Genomic DNA, 22,888 nt, shown 5'->3' with positions numbered 1-22,888 from the left:
ATTCTCACTGCATCCTGGATTCATTAATTCGCTCATTATTGTGATCTTCACTGACAGAGTTATTCTTTACGGTGGGATTACAGCACCCACTGCTGTTTATGCATTATTGCGTACCACTGAGCCACGCATATTGATTAAACACAACGGCCCGTGAAGATCAGACAGCAAGAAAATGAAAGTGCACACACATGCAAACACCCTGACCGAGGGAAATCATTATCAATGTTCTGTCAGTCATTCCACTTTATTTACAGGAGTAATTTTCTCCCGTTTTTATTCATTTATTTATTTATTTTGGGGGGGGGGGGAGGTGGTATGTAATTCACATGACATTTATATTCAGGTGCGGGGGAGGGGGGGCGTTCAGAGAGTATCTGTTGAACTTTAACTTTCTAGTGGTTGAGCACTGTTCGGATGTGGACAGACAGACAGACAGACAGACTGACAGGCAGTCAATGGCATTTGCGGCATAGATAAACAGAACTATGGTTTCTACATAAACTCTGCCGTCATGGTCATTAAGACCTTTATGCTTACTTGTTTCTGTGATAATACATTCTATTAAAATGTATTCAAGTGGCCCTTCTCTCAAACTCAGTACTTTTCAACACATAAACAACATTGTAGTGCAAAGCAACATAATCACAAATGCAGAACAATTGGCTTGAACAGAGTGCGCAGCACTACCGTCACAATAAAGGATAAAATAATAAAACCAGGAGGAATGCTATCAATATTTCATGGAAACAGTCTCCCAGCTAGACAGCCTGGTATTCTGAAGTATGCTGGCACACTACGACTTTCTAGAGGGCACAGGGCAGCCTGGATTAGCGAGATAGCAGGACATCCAGAGAAGCTCGTAGAGGCCGTTAAGCGACCCCGTTGAAATACGGGACGTTTTGCCGACTCCGGCGTAACCGCATCCGCACTGTGCACCCGAACGTCCGTGAAAAGGGAGCGGGTGTGAAGGAGGCCTTAATAAACAAACAAGCAAACAAATAACTCAATAAAATATGAGGCGGAAATGACTTCTGCAGCTTCTCCCCCGGTGACCCCGCGTCCCCAGAGCTCTGGCGGTGACGGTCACTGCGGTTACATTATTAGACTCCTGCAGATCGAGCAGTCTGAGCGCGACGAGGGCAGGGCCTAACCCACCCCCCCCTCCCCCCCCACACACACACACACGGTTATTGCTGCCTCCCGGGCCCCCTCTGTCTGAGGCAGTTTATTGCAGCTCTGATGGGGTGGGGGGGGGCATTCTGGCACTAGATATGACGCAGTTCCTGTGGAGATTACATTTGTGGGTACGTGCGTGTGGGGGTCTGGGTAGTGTAGTCATCAGCTGTTAATATTACTGGGAACATATTGAGTACTGAGAGGGTTAGAGATAACTGCGGCTCCCTCCTGCTGGTTAAGAAGAGTGAAACCGGTTAGGAAGAGTGAAGTTAATTGCACCCCGCCACACCATATGTCAGACCCTGAAGGTGATGTCACGCAGCCCCTCCTCTTTTTGTGTCCATTCACTAATGTTACGCATTTGCAGTAGGAGACGGTGACACACAGTTTTGGTGAAGTCATTATATCCTTTCAGGGGGATTTCAGGTGAAGACCCTGTGTTGTTTTTCCGGTTTAGTAACTGCGGTCTCCATCCATTTGGACAGCACAGTTGCGCAGAGCTCCACCGATCATTTTTATGATGCCATTCATAAAAATGCCCATAATGCTCTGTGCTGATTTTTTCAGTCAATGAAAATTTGAATTTCTATTTATTTCCTAAATTGACCGAATTGAAGTGGAATTGAGCCAGCTCCGTAAGCCGCTATCCTCGAACCCCGCCCCCTTCCGTGCCGGCGACGGGGGAGCGTGACGGCGGGCGGGCAGGGGAAGCTCCGGCGGATGCGGCGTCCGCTCCTACAGCCACGCCGCGCGGGCGCCCCGCTAATCCACTTTATTAAAAGAGACTTGACGATGGAGACGGAGACATTATTCATAACTTTTCTTCGTTTCCCTGCCTGGGCAGGGGTCCAGCATCTCTCATTTATGGGCTTTCATCTGTAGAAATGAGGAATGAGTGCCAATTTTGAAATTAAATCTCTCCCCCCCACCACCCCCCACCCTCGCAACTCTGTCCTCATAAATAGCAAATGTTGTTTTTTTTAATCCCTCTGGCTCTCCTGCTGTCCCCCTTGTCGATGATAATACTGACTTGAGGGGCTCGGTGAACTCCCCTAAAGTGGCACCTATTTCTTCAGGGTTCAAGCAGGGCATCAATATGCAGTCATACAGTACCAGCCTAAAGCCAATCAATTTTGAATTAAACCACGGTTGGCATAAGAGGCGCGTGTCAGAGCTGAGGTGGAAAACAACAACCGTGGCAACAGATCAGTTCTCAGGACATAAGAGAGAGTTGATTGGATTGGGTTTCATTTTTTAAAACTGGGACATATGCAATGTATGGTAAGTGATGTGTTCTTGCGCTATGTATCAAAGCTGGCCCATTATGCTGACTGAGCTGTGAACTAGAGTCAGAAAACTCGAGAATTTCTTCATTTTCTTTAAAGTGGCAGCATTTTGTGGTTATGGCTCCATCTCAAAGGGTTGGGTGATGCTTTTTCGGAGTCAAACACACAAGGAGGTGGTCATTTGGGTGATGAGAGAGAAGAAGAGGGAGAGAAAAAAAGAAGAGAATAAAGAGAGTTAAAGGGAATGAAGGGAGGGGTGGGTTTGCCTTTGAGCACACCAAGGCAAAACCATCCCTTCACATTACAGACCTTGGTGCTCAATTCTGATTGTTTGCTTGGATCCGATCCGTTTGCATTCACTGTTTACATACACGTTTGTAAGTGACCCGTGTCTGACGTAAGTGTGAACAGACCTTTACCCTGAAAGAATACGCACACGCACATTAACAACCAAAACATTGATGACAGTGATCTGCACCTGTACAATGAAGTGTGATGCTAAAGAAACCATATGAATTCCGATCTGGCAGTTCTCACAGTGGTCGCTTGGCCACAGATTGGATATGTATTTGATCTAGGACCACATATGGAAGTGCCCCAAATCTGATATGAAAAGATGCAGCTCAGAAAACATTCTTTTCTGTGTCACATGTAGGCAACAAAAATCTGATTTGGCCCATTTCAGCCTATAATCTGAACGTAGCCTTAGATTTTAAGGGGTCAAATTTGGCTTTTGATACCTTTTTGCTCCTGAATACAGTGTTGTGTACTCTGATTACTGTTTCAGACTAAGTCATACTCAGAGTCAAGGACAGTAAGGAACACATTTGTTTATCTGGCTCATTAAAACAACATTTACATGACTGTAGAACCAGGCAAAGCACTGAACTGTACAATGGTGTTACACTAGCTAGCCAAAATATTTTTGGTTGCAAAAAGCTGGAAAAGCATGTGATCTCATGATAGTGTTGTTTGATAAACACCTCTGTAAAATGTTGTCCTGAAGAAAAAAGTCTAAGCGTGAATAGACCTGCTCAGCTGTAACAACCTTACTACCTCAACAATTATGTTTTGCAACTTAAAAAGATAAAGAAAATGCAAAGTACTAAATAGAGTAACGAATATACCAAGTTGTGATGCTGTTTTCAGCAGTGACATTCCTCCATAGACTCGAAGAGTCCTCAGATGTTTATGCTGACTTTATGGGTTGGTAAATTAGGTTTATGGCATGACTCATAGCTGCTTTGTCCATACACACATAAACACCCAAACACACACTCTTTCATACACGCAAATGCATTTATTCATGTGCACACACACATACGTAGTAGACGCATGGCCACATTTTTATGGATTCTTATTCTCTCTCTCTCTCTCTCACACACACACACACACACACACACACACACAAACAAATATAAACAAGTACACTGTTCAATGACAGCTGTGCAGATGTCTGGAGATCTACTTCTGTCCTGTGCTCAATTCAGAGGCCTGTGGACCATACTGTCTTTATTCTCCTTAATAATACCCTCCTGTAGACCATGCTGATGAATGTCATCTCAAGGAGAAGTGTTTTATTGTCAGGCTACTCTACGGCCGGCCTATTCCACTTGGAAGGCTGAGAACCAATGTAGTGCTGAGAAGGTCAGTGCCCTTGCTGAGATGCTTAAGGCATTTGGTAACAAGCCTTTAAAGCCTCCATGCCAACCTGAAACCCGCCAACACATTCTTTAAACCAACCCCAAACATGCCAGCACACTTCAAATCAACCACAAACTTACAAAACCACAAAGTGAACCAAAACAGACATACCTTTGTGAAACAGCAAACAATAAGAGAAAGAGAGGTGCTCAACAACTATGGCAAAATACTGAGACAAAAAAGGAATCCAAGATAGATTTACAAAGTGTATTGATTCCTGGAATAAAATACAAAGTCAGAGAACAGACTCAGGCTTTAATCCATGGAGAAACCGCAAACTGACATTTCTATAGGTTTGGAACCCTTTAAATCAACCCCAAACCGAGCAGTTCGCTCTTTATTCCAACCACAAACATGCTACCACACTTTTTAAATCAACCCCAAACTAGCAAGCAAGCCCTTTAAACAAATACCTAACCCCAAACCCACCCGATCACTCTTTAAACCAACCCTAAACCCACCAACACGCTCTTTAAACCAGTAATAAACCTGCCAGCACACTGTTCATACAGTACCAACCTTATTTTTTACTTTGTAGCCAACAGAATATTCAAAACCACAGATAAACCTGCAATAAAAACAATCAACAACATTACGTTACACAAGGAAAAAAAGGGAGAGGGAAAGTAACATGAGTAATATAGAGCTTGGTTGACAAAATATTTTCTTTTTGAATTATAAGCCCTCTATTATGACCTCCAGTATGGTCAAAATTATTATTAATAATAATAATAATAATAATAATAATAATAATAATAATAATTGTAAGTATTCATATAATTAAATACATAAATATTTCACAGAGAAAAAAGAAATGCGTAAATATGACATTTTGTTATTTCAACACTAAGAAAAAAAAAAAAACCAACATAGCAAGAAAAGGAGTTGAATTTTTGTAGACCATATCAAATTTCTTCAGTAAATACTGTATATCTTTCCATTAGAAATTTCCTACTATCAAAATGGGCTCCATGGCTCCAAGCCATATGTCCTTTATGTTCAGAAATTTAACAAAAAAGATACCTAGAATGAAAGAAGCTGACCACTATAAATCCTCATCTTATGGCCTTCAGCAGCAGAGAGCATTAGAGAGCAGTAGCATTAGCAAGCTACTGAACAAAACTCCTCCCTCGCTCATCTTGGTTATACCTTATTTCCATTGCTCTTTGGTGTATTTGACAGCTGCTTGTTCAGAAAAAGATTACTCTGCACCATTACATGTGAATACTGTTGACCTGGTAAAATACCAGATAGTCTTTTGTTTTGTGAACAAGAGAAGCCACTAGATTGCCAAAAAGTGTCCAGCAAGGCAGTTGCTTTAAAAAAAATGTTCAAAAAGAGCACAGTTTGAAAAGAATTTAAAAAGAAAGGGAAAACCATAACAAAAAGCAACAGAAGAAAAAGTTCAGGGTGAAGTCTCAGCCGAAACACACTCATTTTTTGTCAGAAACAAGACTACATTCTTCTGTCTTTGTCCATGTTAGCCTTGTAGATAGGCTTCAGTTTGGCAAAGATTAAATTGGTTAGCACATAGATAGATGTTTCTTCTTCTTTTAATTCACATCAAAAAAGTTGGTGATTGCATCGCCAAAAGAATGCTATGGCTCAGATAGTTAGGAGGGGTTCACATTTCATCACTGTCTAGCAACCACTGGTAAATCGGGTGCCCATGGACTACATGTTGAAGCCGCATATGAATGGTTTTCCTCTGACTCTGCTTTATGCAAGCTTAGCTGTATTGTGCAGTGTTCAGCCAGACACTGGGTGGCAAATTTCTATTTTTAACAAATATATAATAATAATTAATATCAGAAAAGAAAGCTTAAAAATGTGCATTCACTCTCACCATCACCTTAGGTATTGATATGCACCTCCACCGTATTACAGACATTACAGACTCCCCCCACCCTTTAATGATTGTTAAACTGGCCTGCTGCGCAGTTGGAAACCGGTATTCCATCAATCATCCTCCACGGGAGGTTATCTGCTCATTTGGGCCGAGGGTCTGTTGTAAAAGCAAAAGCAACAGACCATAGGCGTGCTTGCACCTCAGGTGTACACACTCGTGGCACTGAGAAATGCAAACATGAGCACACACACACGCACGCACGCACGCACAAAAATCCACGGATGGCCAAAGGTAGCAGAACGGAGGGGTCTGGCTGGCATTTACGGTGCAATGATTGTTTGAATATATAACAGACTGTCCCTTTAGCTGCCAGATAGGCAAGCACAAAGGTTTTGAATTTGATGCGAGCAGATATAGGTAGCCAGTGGAGAGAGAGGAGAAGGGGAGTGAAATGGCAGCCAGGGGAGGGTGTAGATCAAATGAGCAGCAGTATTCTAGATGAGATGCTGAGGTCTGACTGTGGAGGCAGAGAGACCGGCAAGGGAGTAGCATTAGTCCAGACTGGAGATGATCAGCACATGGACTAAGAGCTGGGTTGAGTAAGTGGTGAGGAAAGGATGGATTTTCCTGACGTTGGGCAGAATGGAATAGAATCTTAGAGAGAAGCTGCCTTTGTGTGTGGTGGCCCTCACCGACTGCAAGAAGGGCAGTCTCCATTGAATGGATGGCCCTGCAGCTAGGCTGGTGAGGGTCTAGAAGGTTATTCTGAGAGAGAAAATGAGTGGGTTGGTTAAAAATAGCACATTCAAGAGTTCTGAAAAGAAAAGGAAAAGAGACAGGACGCTAGTTCTGGATGGCAGAGGGTCCAATGGCACGTTTTTTAAGCAGGCAGGTGATACAAGCTTGTTTGGAGATGGCAGGGAAACATCCCATGGACAGGGATGAGCTCACCACAGTGGTGCTGAATGGGAAGATGTCAGAAGAGAGAGACTGGAGGAGGGGTGTGGGGATGGGATCCAGGGAGGAGGCAGAAGTATGGTGGGATAGAAGAAGTTGAAAGAGGACAGCATCTGTAAGAGGAGAGAATATCGAGAGGGTATAGAGTGGGGACAGGGGAAGGGTTGTCTAGGGAAACAATTGACTGATGTGTTTGAGGTGTAATAGTATGGTTTACAATTTTAATGCACTGAAACATTTTTGTTTAAGAATATTTGTATTTAAAAAGCATATTTTAATGAAAGATGTACATTTCTCATTCACAAAAGCAGGGTTTTAATTATGGGGGGGATGGGGGGGGGTCTGCCCCCCATAATTAAGACTTGGACCCCCCCCAAAAGAGGTAAAAACAACAGGTCAGGGGGGTCAAAACATTTATATATCCTTCTTACCTGTAATCGTACATATTACAATATATTTCCCATCAGTGGCGTCACTAGACACCAACCATAGTGACGCCACTGATGGGAAATATATTGTAATATTTTGCGCATTTAGGTTTGAATTTTCTTTTGACCTTTCTTTAATTCCTCCTTACAAATTTGCTCTAAATCTGCCTAGTTAGATAAATAGTAATTGGGCTTTTGGCTGGATTATTCCAGAATAGTACTTTTTTGTTTTTGAGCTATTCCTTTGTTGTTTTCCTTGTGTGCTTTGGGTCATTGTCCTGCTGAAACATGCATCTTTGCCCTAAATGCATATTGTTTTTGCAAACTGAAACAGATTTTCAAGGATTTGCCTGTATATGGTAAAATTTCTTTGAGTGCCTCCTGCTAAAAAGAAAGTAAAAAGCTTAATGCTGCCACCACCGTTCTTTTATGATGGTCAGGATGGTGTTTGGTTTACCCCAAAGACAGTGCTTTAAGACCTCAGCTTTAGTTTCACCAGACTACAAAATCTTCTTCTATAAGGCATGACTTAACTTTCTCAGAAGTGGCTTCCATCTTGTCACTTTCCCAAAGAGGTCAAATCTGTGAAGTGCTTCAGAGTTGTTGATGTCTGGACAGTTTCTTCCATTTCCGCCTATGAGCTCTGTAATTGTGTTAGTGTTATAACTGACCTGTCTCTTCTCTGACAATTTCCCTTCTTGTCCAGTTGCTCAGTTTGATGACTTTATTTTGGTAGTGTCTGGCTCGTACCATATGTTCTCCATTTTGTTACAATGGACTTAACGACCGTCCTAGGAGATTACAAACTTTTTTTTTTTTACCTCCAGCCTTTTCCCTCCAACTTCATTGCAAAGTTTCACAGTCAGTTCCTTAGTCGTCATCACAGCACAACCGATCTGATCAGCTGTTACAGTTGTGAGACCTCAGAAAGTTGGTGATGTTTACTCTGCAATCAAGCGACTGAACACAGGTGGATTTGAAATTAACATTGGTGGAACTCGTTAACATATTTAGCATGCTTGAGAAATGAGAATACACCTGGCCCAATTTAGTTATTCATACAAATGGGGTGAATATTCATAATATAAGTCATTCTCAGGTTTTCATTTTAAATATATTTCTGGATTCATCATTTTGACATTATAGAGTTACTTACATGGGAGTAGGAAAAAATACCATTTAAATATATTTTAACAAGAAAATGTGAAATTTTCAATGAGGGTGAAACATTTCTGAAGACACTGTGCATGCACATACGCAAACACATGAGCATGCACACCCACACATATGTGCATACACATAAAACTCTCAATTCAGTTTTGTTTGTATTGCACTTTTTACAGAGACATTGTCGCAAAGACACTGTACAGGAAAACAGGAATTACTAAATGCTGTTGAACCAGGAGAGGGTCAGGGCTGGATTGGTCTGGAAAATATAAGTACTCACACTCCCATAATCACATTTGCACACACACACACACACACACACACACACATACACACATGCGTACACACACATGCACAAAGAAAATATGTATTAGGAGACAAAGTCAATCTACTGTATTCTAAATCAGAGATCTCTAACTCATGTCATGGAGGGTCGCAGGGTCTGAGGGGTTTTTGTGGTTTCCTTTCATTCAGCAATTTGCCTTGGAAAAAGGTGGGTGGAATCTTTAGCAAATTTTTAAGCATGGTCATGGACAAGTCCTCTTGCTGTGAAAATAGAGAGAGAGAGAGAGAGGGAGATCGAGAGAAATAGGTAATGAGTGAGTGTAGAGAAGTTTAATACCTTGATACTTTAATAATTTTCCAGTTTGTGTTTGTGTTTCATGTGAACTCTCTGGTCTGACCATAGACTGGGTCTGAATCTCTATACTGCCCCCTGGTGCTTTAATTGGTTAATTGCCTCAACCCGTAATATGACCAGGTCTTAAATCTATCAGGAACAAATGACCTGGTACTGAAACTGTTTGTGCACATGTTTTTGATACTGCTGTTCTTTGGGGGGAGATAAGTATCCCCATCTATTCTCTCTCATTGCCATTAGAGGCACTGGGAGTTCTACGCGTCCACAGAGCGGTGTAGTATTGACATTGTTATAAAATGCTCTGGCAGCACTGGGTAACTCTTGTCATGTTAATAAAGCTGTCTTTGAACCCTTTGGGAGAGCCATTAAGACAGAGGAGAAGGGCTTCTGCTGTGGTGTGCCGGTCAAAAAATAAACAAGCGAAATCATTGTGCTGTCTTTTCCTCCACAAATCTTGGTGTAACATTACAGTGGGTGACCAGAACTGCAGCATTTTCTGAGGCGTAATGCTAACAGTGATGCAGCATTACCAGGTATGTGTAAAGTTACCGGCGGGCAGGTATGACTGTTATTTTTCTCCCTGTACCTGACAAACCTTTATTAAGCATGTGCAGGAGATTCTGTAGTTTCATTGCAGTTACTGTACAGAGCAGTGGCTGCAGGACTGAATAAACTGCATGCCTGCGCATCTCTCTCGCTAATGAAGAGGACCAGTCCCAGTTGCAAGGCAATTTGTTACACCTTAATAGGCTAAATAAATCACCAGATTAGGATTTTAATGGTGAATGGGTTTGGGGCGATGGTTGTGGGAGGGGTAGGAGGGGGAGGAAAGAGGTGAAGAGCGGAGGGGGGGGGAGGGGGGTTGGGGTGGCAGTAAATGAAGTGTGACTCCGCACGTGACTACTCTGCCAGCAGGTCGTTAACAGTGGACTCCTAACGAGCCGACGCCACTCTCAGCAGTTCAGCTGGAAGTGTCTTCTCTTCTCTCCCTCTCACCTGCTCTCTCTTTCTCTTTTTCTCTCTCTGTCCGGCAGTGTCCCAGTGTGACTTTCTCTTTCCAGCTGAAGCTCTTAATGTCCCATTAAGCCCAGAGGTTCTTTTTTTCTTTACATTACGGTGTTATTTGCACCATTAACCATTAACGTGGTGAGCGCCTGAAACTCTTTGGAGAGTAAGTGTGTGTGTCTGTGTTTATCGCGTCTCGTGGTGTGTGTTAGTATGATTTGTCTGTGTGTGCATGTGAGTGTATTTGTATGCGTGTGTACCTCTTGCATACTTGAGTGTACTTAGGGAAGTACTTATATGTGTATGAATGTGTGTGTAAATTTTTGTACGTTTGTGTGTATGTGCGCATTTGCTTGTGAGTTAGTGTGTTTGTGTGTCCATGTGTGAGTCCATATGTGTCTGAGTGTGTGTGCATGTGTGTGTCTGGATGTGTGCGTGTGTGCACGTGAGTATGTGTATGTGTGTGTGTGTTATTTCTCAGTGCTAGGCGTGTGTACACATGAGGTGCAAATGTGGCTGTTTCGCCTACATTTCTGTCTGTGATTACGCACGTTTCCTTTTTCAAATCGTAGGCCTGTAAGTGGGCTGAAACCTCTCAGGGCGTAAAGGCAGCGATCGTGGCGGTGATGATGGTGCCAGCGATGATGGCGACGATGATCATTATCCTGCTGCGCGTGATTAACCCTCAGCTCATGCCACTGCGGTCCTTGTTCATTAGACTTAAAGCTGTCATTACGCCCAAACTCCAGAGTCCAGGCTGCTATGGTCTTCTGGGACGTCCTGATGAGGGAACGGTCCAAACCCCCTATCTCCTGTCCTTAATGGAAGGCTGGAGTATCGAAAATAGTGCAAAAATGCTAGAGTGGCCATCAGAGGAGATAAGAGATTGTGTGAATATTAATGCGGGGACGCTGTCCTTGTTTCACAGTCTGCGAGTCACAGTTGATTTCCTGGCCCATTTCCATGGTTATGAGCACTGGCGTTCGCTGAGCGATAAGTCATTTGTGTTACTTAAGTGATCATTGTGTTTGATGGTTCCCTTTCCTAATGATCAAGGGCCAATTGTGTTTTGTTCCAACTTCTGGAATGGGCGGGTACGCAGAATTTTTGTACGTGGTTGCCCTCTGTGTGTGTGTGTTTGTGTGTGCCGGCACGTTGGAACTGTAAGTAGCTGGGGGTGAGCTGACACCAAGTGTGGGGGGAGGGGGGTGTGCAATTTCCTTTTGTTTCTGACAAACAAAACGGCTTTGAAATAAATGAATTGTAATGGGGGATCACAACTGCAAGTGGGGAAATGTGTGCATGTTGGTGCGTGTGCTTGTATGTGTCTGTGTTTGTTTGTGTATATGCGTGTATAGATTTGTGTGTATTTCTGCTTTGTGTGTGCGTGTGTGGTACAGGTGGTGCTTGTCTTTCCACATGGTGATCTTAAGCTTGTGTGCGGCTGCTCAGCTCAGGAATCCCACTTCATTAAGCTCCCAACGAAGAGGTCTTGTGCTGAGGTTGCTTTCAGAGGCAATCAGGAATTAGCTAGCAAGTGTTGCGAGACAGGCGATTTTTACGCGCTATGAGCTTCAGTACTCGGCAGTCCCGTTCTGTGAGCTTGTGTGGCCTGCCACTTTGCAACTGAGCTGTTGTTGCTCCTAGACATTTCCACTTCACAAGCACGGCAGAAATTTGACAAACTGACTTGTTGGAAAGGTGGCATCCCACGATGTATGTGTGTGTAAGTGTGTATTTGTGTGCTTGTGTGTATGTGACTATGTATGTGTGTAAGTAAAGCACATTGATTGGCACTTTGTGTTCGAAATGTGCTATATAAATTATTATTATTATTATTATTATTATTATTATTATGTGTATGTGACTATGTGTGTGTGTGTACATGTGCTTGTGTATATGTAATTATGTATGTGTGTGTAAGTGTGTATTTGTATGCTTGTGTGTATGTGACTATGCATGTAAGTGTGTATATGTGTTTGTGTGTATGTGACTATGTATGTGTGTGTAAGTGTGTATATGTGCTTGTGTGTATGTAATTATGTATGTGTGTGTAAGTGTGTATTTGTGTGCTTGTGTGTATGTGATAACGTATGTGTGTGTATATGTGTGCTTGTGTGTATGTGACTATGTTTGCATGTGTAAATGTGTATGTGTATTTAAGTGTGTATATGTGTTTGTGTGTGTGTGACTATGTATGTGTGTGTGTATATGTGCTTGTGTGTATTTGACTATGTATGCATGTATAAATGTGTAAGTGTGTATATGTGCTTGTGTGTATTTGACTATGTATGCCTGTGTAAGTGTGTAAATGTGTGCTTGTGTGTATGTGACTATGTATGCATGTATAAATGTGTAAGTGTGTATATGTGCTTGTGTGTATTTGACTATGTATGCCTGTGTAAGTATGTAAATGTGTGATTGTGTGTATGTGACTATGTATGCATGTGTAAGTGTGTATTGTTGTGCGTGTGTGTATGTGGGATAGATCTGCTGCAGGGGGGAGTGGGGTGGAAATCGGGGTGGGGGGGGGGGCTGCATATCTGCAGTCTGTGATATTAGGGCTGTTACCTGTGATCTCTGGATGCTGCTTAACCCTGGACTTAATTTGAGTGGCGCAGTGATTACCCGCCGTCCCGCGGGACATCGATTGCCCCCGCCCGCCTCCAGCGAGCCCCTCCGCCGTGCTGACGAATGAACCTACGGCTCCGCCAAGTCCAATTAGCCGTCAGGGCCACATCGATGCGCCTCTCTCCTTGTCTTTCTCCTTTCCTCCATCTGCTAGGGGTAAAGTTGAGCGTAAACTTTTAATCAGGTCCTTCTGATAGGCTCCCCAGGCTTGTCCTCTTTTGTCCTGTCCCTCTTTTTTAGTGGACCGAAGCGGTGATCTCCGCGTGGGATGGAGCTGAGAGCCCGCGGGGGTTCGTGTCATGTGACGCGCCGCAAGGTGTCGTGGTGTGCCGCACTTTGTTTGGCAGGGCTTTTGCGCGTGCGATTCATGTTCCCAGATTGGTTTTGGGTTGTGCTGGGGCTGTTGATCATCCAAGAAAAGATGCTGTTTACCTCCCAGCCAGCAAGTGAAGTCAAGCCCACCTTGAGCTACAATTCTAAAAAAAAAAAAGGCCTTTAAAAATTGATAATGGCATCAAACCTGCATTTAACAAACTGATGAGTGATTTATTTAATCAAGTAGTTGACTACATTCAATGATGTTATGATATTGCCTTTTGCATTAAATCATTTTCATTGTATCCAAAAATGGTTTAAATAGGTTAAATGGTTGTACCGTATATTCAATTTTCAGTTTTGACTTAACCTGATACCTTTGTTGTAAGAAATTTGATTTAATGTGAAATGGAATTATTAGAAAAAAGAGATGCCTCCACACAGTGTTAAATTCTCCCAAACAAGTTTGTTGGTGGAAACATCATTTAAGCCAGCAATGGTCTTCATTGGGCATAGATATCAAATAAAAGGATATGTTTTATTGTTTCTTGATGGCAGTGATGATGCTGAGAATGATTTTGATGAAGACAGAGATTATGGTTATTTTTGACTGCTGTGATGATCCTGATTGATGGTCATAGATGGCTTGGCAACCAAAAATGGGTTTCCGTAGTCAGTAGTCATCAGGCTAAATTACCTGCTGCACAAGGCAAAGTGCAAATTTAATATCATGAACGGCTCTAAACGAAATGACCACAGCATGGTGTAGATCAAGGCAATCAAATTGTTCTGGTTAAAATGAAGATAATGGATATCATATTTAACTCTCTCTATATATATCATATGTGAGGTAAATATGGTATTCATAATATTCCTGTTAACCAGTACATTTTGATTGTCGTACACCACGCTGTAGCCCTTTAGTTTAGAACTTTATCTTGTGCAGCAAGACCAAATGTGGAATCTGGAACAGAAAAAGGGCCTTCCCCAAACTGTTGGGGAAGCACATAATCATTTAGAATGTCATTGATACTTTTGGGCAAAGAGTATAACATAAACACAAATGAACATTAAAAGAATAAAAATGAACAAGAATTTATTGTGTTTTCTGAAAAGTTATTGATATCTTGTGAGATGGCTAGAAGAGCACGGGTTTGATAACCAAACTTCTCCTAAGGGCACTCCAGCTATTCCCTGCATGTGTTAGATTCCCCCACCAGCACACTCGATTCCACTTAATGAGGTTTTGTTAGCTGAAATAGGTGAGCTGGTGGTGGAAATTAACAAACACATAGAATAGCTGGGGTGCCTTCGGGAGAGGTTTTGAAATGGCTATGCTAACATGATTTGACAGACATAAAAATCATACTTTTGCATCAACAAGGCAATTCTCAGCAAGCAATAGCCTGACTAAGCAGATTTTCAATGTGTGATGGTCGAGCTGTCGTAAAGAAATTTGAAGAAACTTTGCGAGTTGAAGTCGGAAAATGAAGTGGAAGACCCTAAAAGCTGTCCGCACCGATGCACAGTACTTAACGGTCACTTCCTTGAGAGACAGAAGGAAGTACAGTGAGGTGCTTGCTCAGCATCGGACAGAGTCATTTGGCACCAAAGTACACACTCTAACCATTAGAAGAAATCTTACAAAAATAGGTCTTGTAGGGCTTTTTGCTAAAAACATAACTGCAGAAAGGCAACAAACAGAAGAGATCACAATACGCAAAGGACCATAAATCATGGGGTAACAACCAATGCCAGAAAGTCTTATGATGCAGTCCAGATTAAAAATTTTAGATTCACAAAGATGCCAGTATGTCAGAAGACGAGTAGGTGGGAAGTACATTGGTGCCTGTCTGCAGCCTTCTGTAAAGCAGGTGGCTCTGTCAGGGTCTTTTGAGGAAACCGTGGTCAAAATTAATGGAATTATGAATGCGGAGAAATATAAACAGATCTTCATTCATCGTGCTGTACCTTTGGGAGAATGACTGACTTGCAAATACACTATCTTTCAGCATGATGATGACCCCAAACACTCTGCAAACAGGATTAAGACCTGCAGTACTTGGAAGAAGTCGGTAGATGTAACACTCACAGTATTATTGGCCACATCAGACTCCTGACCTCAACATAATTGAAGCTGTGTGGACAGAAGGAAGAACAAAAAGCGGTCACAAGTAAAAAATAAAAAAATAAAAAAATAAAAAAAACAGATAAATCCTGTAATTAGCTTGGAATAATGTATCAAAGGGCTATGTGAAAAATTATAGTCTAAAATTAAATTGCTTCAGTTTTGCATTCTAAGGGAGGCCACACAAAATACTGACTTGTTTTAAAAATGCAAGAAGTTTTTTGTTGCTTTTCATTGTATTCATGTTTCTTTGTGTTTAATTCAATGTTGTATGTTTTTTGAACAAATAAACACTGCCCAGATCAATGGCTTTAATTTCATTCTTTCAGCATGGCCAATAACTTAGCAAGGTACTGTATATATATACAGATGGTGTTTGTGTGAGTGTGTGCGTGCGTGTATGTGTTAGGTAATGTGTCTGTGTCAGATGTATATTTAGCATCAGAAATAATTTTCTGTCTGAGAATGTCCCATATCACTCCCTTCTTGTCTCCATCACATTTATTTTTGTTTGCTGTGTGTCAGTTCTCATTATTTGCTGCACTGCTGTCATTGTGACACAGCAAACATTGTTGCCCTTCTGAAAAAGATATCAGTTTAACTCACAAGTTTGAAAAGATATTCACAGGAAACATTTCCACCAGACGCCTTTGTAAGCTGTTTTCAGAGTTTCAGATAGGTGCAGATGATGGTTTTTTTTCTCGTTTCATGTATTTTTTTGTAATCACCCCAAGATGTCCTCAATCTCCTGGAATTGCATATGTCATTTGGTTGCATAACATGATTGGGATAATTATCTGACAAATCACAATGTGGGATCCAGTGGATGATTTCTGCAGTGCACGCTTTACAAGTCAGAGTCTTTCCTCCTCAAGTGCAGTGTCGATGAAATCATCAGAAGGCCCCATGAAAGAGGAGAGCTCTGGAGGTAGAGGGACAGATCAATATTGCTGGTCGTCATCCAGACATTTGTAAGAGAGCACTGAATGGATAAATTAGATTTCACTCCATCCTATATTTCCTTTCCAGACATCTCTGTGGCTTTATCAGATGGGGACAAAGGCATTGTCTATGTAGTTTTTTATGTAGAGGGTGGTGTTGTGTAGCTTGAGCAAAACCTGCTTCTCCCATATCTGTGCCTTTGATTAATTTTCAAGTGGCTTGTTTAGGACTCCTGTTGATTTTCAAAGTCACTGAGAATTCAATGGAACATAGTGACAATTCGCACAAGGGATTTTTCTCGGAATTAGCGATGCATTCTCTTTGGTTCACCTCAACTTTGAACATACGATGTAACAGGAGGGGTTTGTCACTGTAGGGAGGTTAAACTGGTTGAAGGCGGAGCCACATGGGGGAGGAGCGTGCTGTTTGATTACTAGAACTGCTTCTATTAGTTGCAGCAATGCCCTGCCCTGATTCTCACAGTAATGTCTCCTGGAGGAGCACAGGAAGTGAGGTCATTAGTAGGGCCCTGTTTGAGGGGTGAACACACTGGGCCACGGTACCTGGCCAGGAATTCTTCACTAAAAATGGTGAGACTAGATAAACTGAACGGTCCTTTCTCTTCATGAAACATCCTTGTTCTTATGTTCCGTCTTATACGTACCTGAGATACCCAAGTGCACTTTATTTGATTAAATCCTCAACATTCATGTAATGCCACTTTTGAGTTCAACATTTTTTAACAGGCTCATTTTCAGCAGTAAAATCATTTAACCTCTAGAGAGCTAGTTTCAGCCACTGGCCCTGCTCATCATCAGCCAGTCAGTTAGTGAGGTTGATGTGGGGTGAGCTTGACCTTTGACTCTGTTCTGCAGAGAAAAAAGGCAGTGTGTGTTTGATATTCATTGCACTGATGAGGAGACAGACTCCTGCTGAGGTTCATAAATGTAATTTCCTTGTGAAACGCATCTGCATAATGTACACGCCAATTACCTTTCCCGCGAGGGTAACTGACGATCTTCAGATTGAGAAAAATCACAATTTTTCAGCTTGCTGTACAACTCTGGGCTTTTTACAAAAAAATTGAATAAACTGCAGTATTCATTATATAAACAAAAATACTTGAAAGTATATGTAAAAGTCTGAGGATGCTACCAAGTCCTGGTTGTTTTTATTATTTATAAAGGAATAATGCAAATATGATCCAGTCCAGCTACACTTCTTATTCTCGAATACATTATTGAGAACAAGGGGAGCATAGTAGGATGGCATTCCCACCACAGTCACCCAGTTGAACATCTGTGGGAGCAGTTGGAAAGGCCAAACATCAGGTGACATGAACAGATCATCTATGGAAAGTGCTTAGAACGTGCTGGGATAAAACAGAAGATGATGTTTTGCATTAGTTGGTGGAATCAATTCAAAACAGAGTGAAGGCGTTAAACAAGGCGAAAGGCTGACGCACCAAACACAAACACTTTTTGACCTTCAGTAAATGCCTGCACACTTTTTTTTACTTATATTATGAAAACAATAATGTATTCTTGAATGAGAAGTATAAACGGAATATTATAATTGTATTAGCCCTTGATAAATAATGAAAATAATCAGTTCTTGGTAGTGTCCACCAGACTTTTGGTCCCCAGTGTACGTGTATCATATTATACTAAATTATATTTGCATTACATTGCTGTATATTCTGAAAAAATATTTCCTATGTGGGTGCTGTTAGAAGCATGTTTGCATTTGACATGCTCCGACAACATTTTGAAGTTTTCCCTTTCTCCAGGGAGGGGTGGGGGCAGCAGTAAGACTGCTGGTGGGACTGTGGAGACCTCTCTGTGCCTGTGTGTGCCCGTGAGTGCGCATATTTGCATGAATGTGTGTGTGTGTGCGTGGGGGTGTGTGTGTATGTGTGCGTTATTATACAGTATGTGTGTTTGTATGTGCCTCTGTGTGGGTGTCTGTGGGTATACAGGTTTTTGTCTCTGTGTGTATGCATATGTTTGTGTATATGTATGTGTGTGTGTGTGTGTCTCTGAGTATGTATATGTCTGTGTGGATCCATGTGTTTGTGTATATGTGTGTGTGTGTGTGCCTCTGAGTGTGTGTGTGTGCCTGTGCGTATACTTGTGTTTGTGTATTTGTGCGTGTGTGTCTGAGTGTGCTTGAATTGTCTCGTCAGAGGCAGGGTAGTGTGTTGGGAGTTCTGGTGTGTCGCTGGACTACACTGCACGCATGCATGTGATGAACACAGAGAATTTTGTAAAGTTTAATAACCCCTGTGGTTTTCTCTACCATGATTCCGCCTCTGCTGGGTGAGAACGTACAGCAACACCTCCCCCTTAGGAATAGTCCAGTCCATGGTGCCCTGGAATCAGAGGAGGTTGGAGCTAGTCCAATCTTCTTTCACGGGGTAGTAGCCAAATGCTGTTCTTTCAGTTTCTGCCAGACTGCAGATGGGAGGGATTGGGGGGAGGTTTCACATAATGTGAAGGGGGGAATAACACTCTGAGGCTTTCCTGTCCTCAACTTTTGCCCAACAGAAAATTAATGATGTCACACATCTGGAGCCCCCCATCCCACCCCCAAACTCTGATCAATACAAACCCCCCCCCACAACTCCATCGACCCACTGCCATCCGCCGGCGAAATTTACAGCATCCTAATTAGAATTATTAATTGAAAATAGGAAATCGATGTGTACAGGCCAAGCTTGGCTCGATTAGGTTTAATCGGGCTGACATTGTCTCTGGGCACCGGCAGGTCTTAGTGCGGTGGCTAATGCGACTGCCCGTGTGTGCGCACACACACTGCCCCCCTCCTCAACCCCCAACTCTCAACCCCCCAACACTTCCTGGGGAATGGGGTCCTAACATTTGGCAGCTTATTGTTATTATTTGAGCTCACTCTCTTGATCAGAAGTGAGCAAAGATTATTTTTTGTTTGGGGGGGCTGGGGACAATTTGGGAAGGTGGGGAGGATTTGAATTATTTATGAGGAGAAGCAGTGGACTGTGTGACAATGTGCTGATGAAGACAGTTTGGGTATAGCTCTGCAGGGTGCGTTGTGTAAGCTGCTGGGTTTTTTTTAAGTTTTTTTTTTTTTTGCTCTGCTCTAGGCAAAGCTTCCCCCACTGTCCAAGTTATCCTGCATATCTAGGCCTCTTATTTCATGGTTAAGAGAGAATGGCTTCATTTACTAGAGGGTAATTTAGTCGGCAAAGTAGAGGGTGAGGGTCATTTTACAGTATTTCAGAAATTTCCTTTTGACCTTTGATTCATGGCCCTCATAGCCAATGGGCTCCAGCTGTTCCATATCCCACCTCCATTGCCACTATGCCACTAATAATATCCCAGTTGTGCTGTACTGGGATCTCAAAGGCTATTTATTATGCTTCTTAGAGATTATTGTCATTTTTTGGCATAGAAGAATAAAGCACTGAAATAATGAAATTCTGTGATGTAGTCAACATCTCAGCCTCGCTCTGTTGAGTAGAAATGTTCTAGCACCTGTTTCCCACGTTTCAATCTTCAGTTAGATGCCTTTGTTTTTTTCCAGTACATAATAACTAGAGCCACAACTAAAGACTGACCCAGGATCAGCTCTGTCCTAGGGCACATAATGGCACAAGAGGAGAAATTAGAGACTGACCCAGGATCAGTTATGTCAATGCATTATAGCACAAGAGGAGAAGTAAATGGGAATTACACTTTATAACACTTCTGCTTCTCATGACTGATATTGTCCTTCTAATGAATGTGTCGCCCTTCATTTTTCGATTAGTTATTTCATTATGTTAATATTTTACGTTGTTTTGTTGTTTTCCTTTACAAAAGCAGATAGTAGACGCAGGCAGTTTAGTGTCGAACTCGAGGATGCATATCATTGCGCGACTTCTAATGTGGGCATACCTGCAGACAATAACATAAGGTTGGTCGTAGAAATCATAGACATATATACATATATATGTCTATGGTAGAAATAGTGTTGTATGACTACTAGCTAGCGAAACCGAAAATGTCTGAGGACGAAGGAAATTTTGTTTTTGATCATGGGATTGTTGTGCCCTATCGATTTGAGCCGGAATACACAGAAGAAGAGCTGGCTAATTTGCAGGCTGATCGGGCGAGAGCGAGAGCAATCAGGAGCGGGCCGAGATTGAGGCTATTCCCAGGACAAACGGCAACTGGTGGTAGTGGGTACAGCTCCAGGCTTCAGACAGTCGCCTTGGTAGTCGGTGCCTTCAAAGTAGTCGCCTCATACCCTTAGTCCTTGTTTGCGAACTTCTTCGGCTGTTATGTTGGGGTGTCTGATTACATCCAGCCGTGTCTGACACAATGTTGAATCACGCAAGTTTAACGGGGGCATTATAACAACCGGGTACAATGCACCTCATTATTACACCGATATCGCATCAAACAAAAGCTAGCAGATGTTAGTTTGTTCGATTTCAACGCTAAGTTAACGGAATGTCTTTCTTCGCTTCTTCTCGATTTTGCCGCGAAACGAAATCAAAGAGGAAAAAACCGGAAACCGTACTACTATGTGGACTTGCGCTAAAAAAAACATAGGTCTTTGTTTATAATGTTAGACATTTAAAATGAAATAACTAATTGAAAAGTGAAGGGCGACACATTCATTAGAAGGACAATATCAGTCATGAGAAGCAGAAGTGCTATAAAGTGTAATTCCCCTTTAAAGACTGACCCAGGATCAGCTGTGCCAGAGCATAATAGCACAAGAGGAGAAGTTAAAGGCTGATCCAGGCTCAGTGGTGTCAGTGCATACTAGCACAAGAGGAGAAGCTAAAGACTGACCCAGGTTCAGCCCTGTCTCAGTGCATAATGGCACAAGAGGAGAAATTAGCAGCAATGACAGAAATGAGACTGTCCCAGAACTGTCTCTCAGTTCTGTTTCAGTGCCTTATGGCAAGCCTCGGCTTTTCCAAAGCAGTTTTCTCACCTGCATTTCAGTCATCCCTCAGCATGAGGGATAAAGCAGAGTCTTCTTTGATCACACACATTAGGCAATAATCACATTACATCTCCCTAGCTGTCCAAGTCACTTGCCACTTAACAATGACTGACAGAAATATTCCCACACTAATCTAAATCTAATCACATACTGCATTCATTGTGGTTATTAGAAATACAGATATACAGCAGAAGTATATTTTCATAGTGCTAGATTATTGTTTTAATCTACCCACACACATAAATACTGCAGTTATATCATGTGTACAAAAATGATAAATAGAGGGGTGTTCATACAAAAATGGTTTGCGGCAGGATTAGGTTATTAAAAAATTAAATAGATTAAAACGGATGAACTGAAATTAGATTAAATTGCAATGTTTACACTTTGTAAATGAATGCAATAAATTCTCAAGGGAACAATGAGATGGGACCCTCTGTCATTGCTGTACAATTCTTTGAGTAAACTTGTTCATTGGAAGAGATGAATCTTTCTACATCGACAGAGTTGGCTGGAACGGACAAGTATCTTTTTGCTTAACGTGCAATATTTAGAATGATTTTCTCTCCTTGTCCCAGAACTCCAGTGCTATTGCGGTGCTATTCTGCGAATAATTTGTGAGTTGATGAGTTTGAAAGAACAGCTCTTGTCAAATCCCAGAATCAAGTCCAAAAGGAGTTTTGTCAGATCGAATGTGCCGACTTGTTTGGGGTCAAAAACCCAAACATTCTCATGGAATCTGTGAGCTGGCTGAAAGACACACAGTTTCTTTTGCAGTGCATGACAGTGTAATATGTTATTAGTTTCTCTGTAATTGCTCTGAACTCCTTGACACATTGGCTATTTATTGTTTTTTACTGCACTGTTTGGTAATACATTTTCAATTGTTCCATTGTTAATGTCCATTTTGCTTTGCACGGCTCAGGTGGGAGTTGCATTGGTAGGTCTGGACCTTGCACTATTAATGTGTTCTCGTAAGCACTGTGTAGCACAATTTTCTGATTTTCTGAATGCTTAAACGCCTCTTTAACACCTCCCAGAAGTTATCAGCTTGGCCAAGTGCCACTCACCGGTGCCACATTGTGGGTATTACAGGTTAAATGGACTGAATTTGGAATCAGGTCTTTTGAGTTATTCCTGGTAGGCTTTGTAAATTTAACTTGGATTATTTGTGATGAATGCAGTTTGTTGAAATTCACCTCAAAGCCCAACAGGCATTTCTTGATGCCATATGAAAATGAACAGTAATTTACCGCAGTAATGTACGCCAGCAATGACTATTTTCCAAACTGATGTAATTGATTTTCCTGGCAAAAAGATTAAAAATGTGCAAGCCATAATCGTCTGTGCCATCTGTTGACTCATTTGTGACCACAGCCATGTTTCATGTCCATCACAGCTGCATGCAGCTTGTATTTCTGCCTAAGCTTTTTACAGAGGGGATTTCTCCACCGTTGATTACAAGCTTATTGAGGAATGCACATTCGGTTTTTATAGTGGAGTGTTTGCACTCTCAAATGCCATCAGTCAAATAGTGGTGACGTCTGTTGTGACGGTGACAGATGATTCGCCTTGTTCTTGGTGTCCATATGAGGAGACTATAGTTGATGCTTCTTTATTGCAATTGTCAATCTATTGTTGCTTTGTGTGTGTATTGGCAAATTGCAAACTGTGTGGAATATG

The 22,888-nt window shown here is 41.9% G+C and overlaps 1 protein-coding gene across 3 annotated transcripts in view; it reads left to right on the top strand.

Annotated features, from left to right (window-relative positions):
* The window catches only part of LOC118227403 (multiple epidermal growth factor-like domains protein 11), a 120,032-nt gene that overhangs the window by 46,565 nt on the left and 50,579 nt on the right, over positions 1–22,888 (top strand). The window lies entirely within an intron of this gene.

This window comes from Anguilla anguilla, chromosome 5 (assembly GCF_013347855.1).
Source record: "Anguilla anguilla isolate fAngAng1 chromosome 5, fAngAng1.pri, whole genome shotgun sequence".
NCBI lineage: Eukaryota > Metazoa > Chordata > Actinopteri > Anguilliformes > Anguillidae > Anguilla > Anguilla anguilla.
This window is presented reverse-complemented; position numbering and strand designations above follow the sequence as displayed.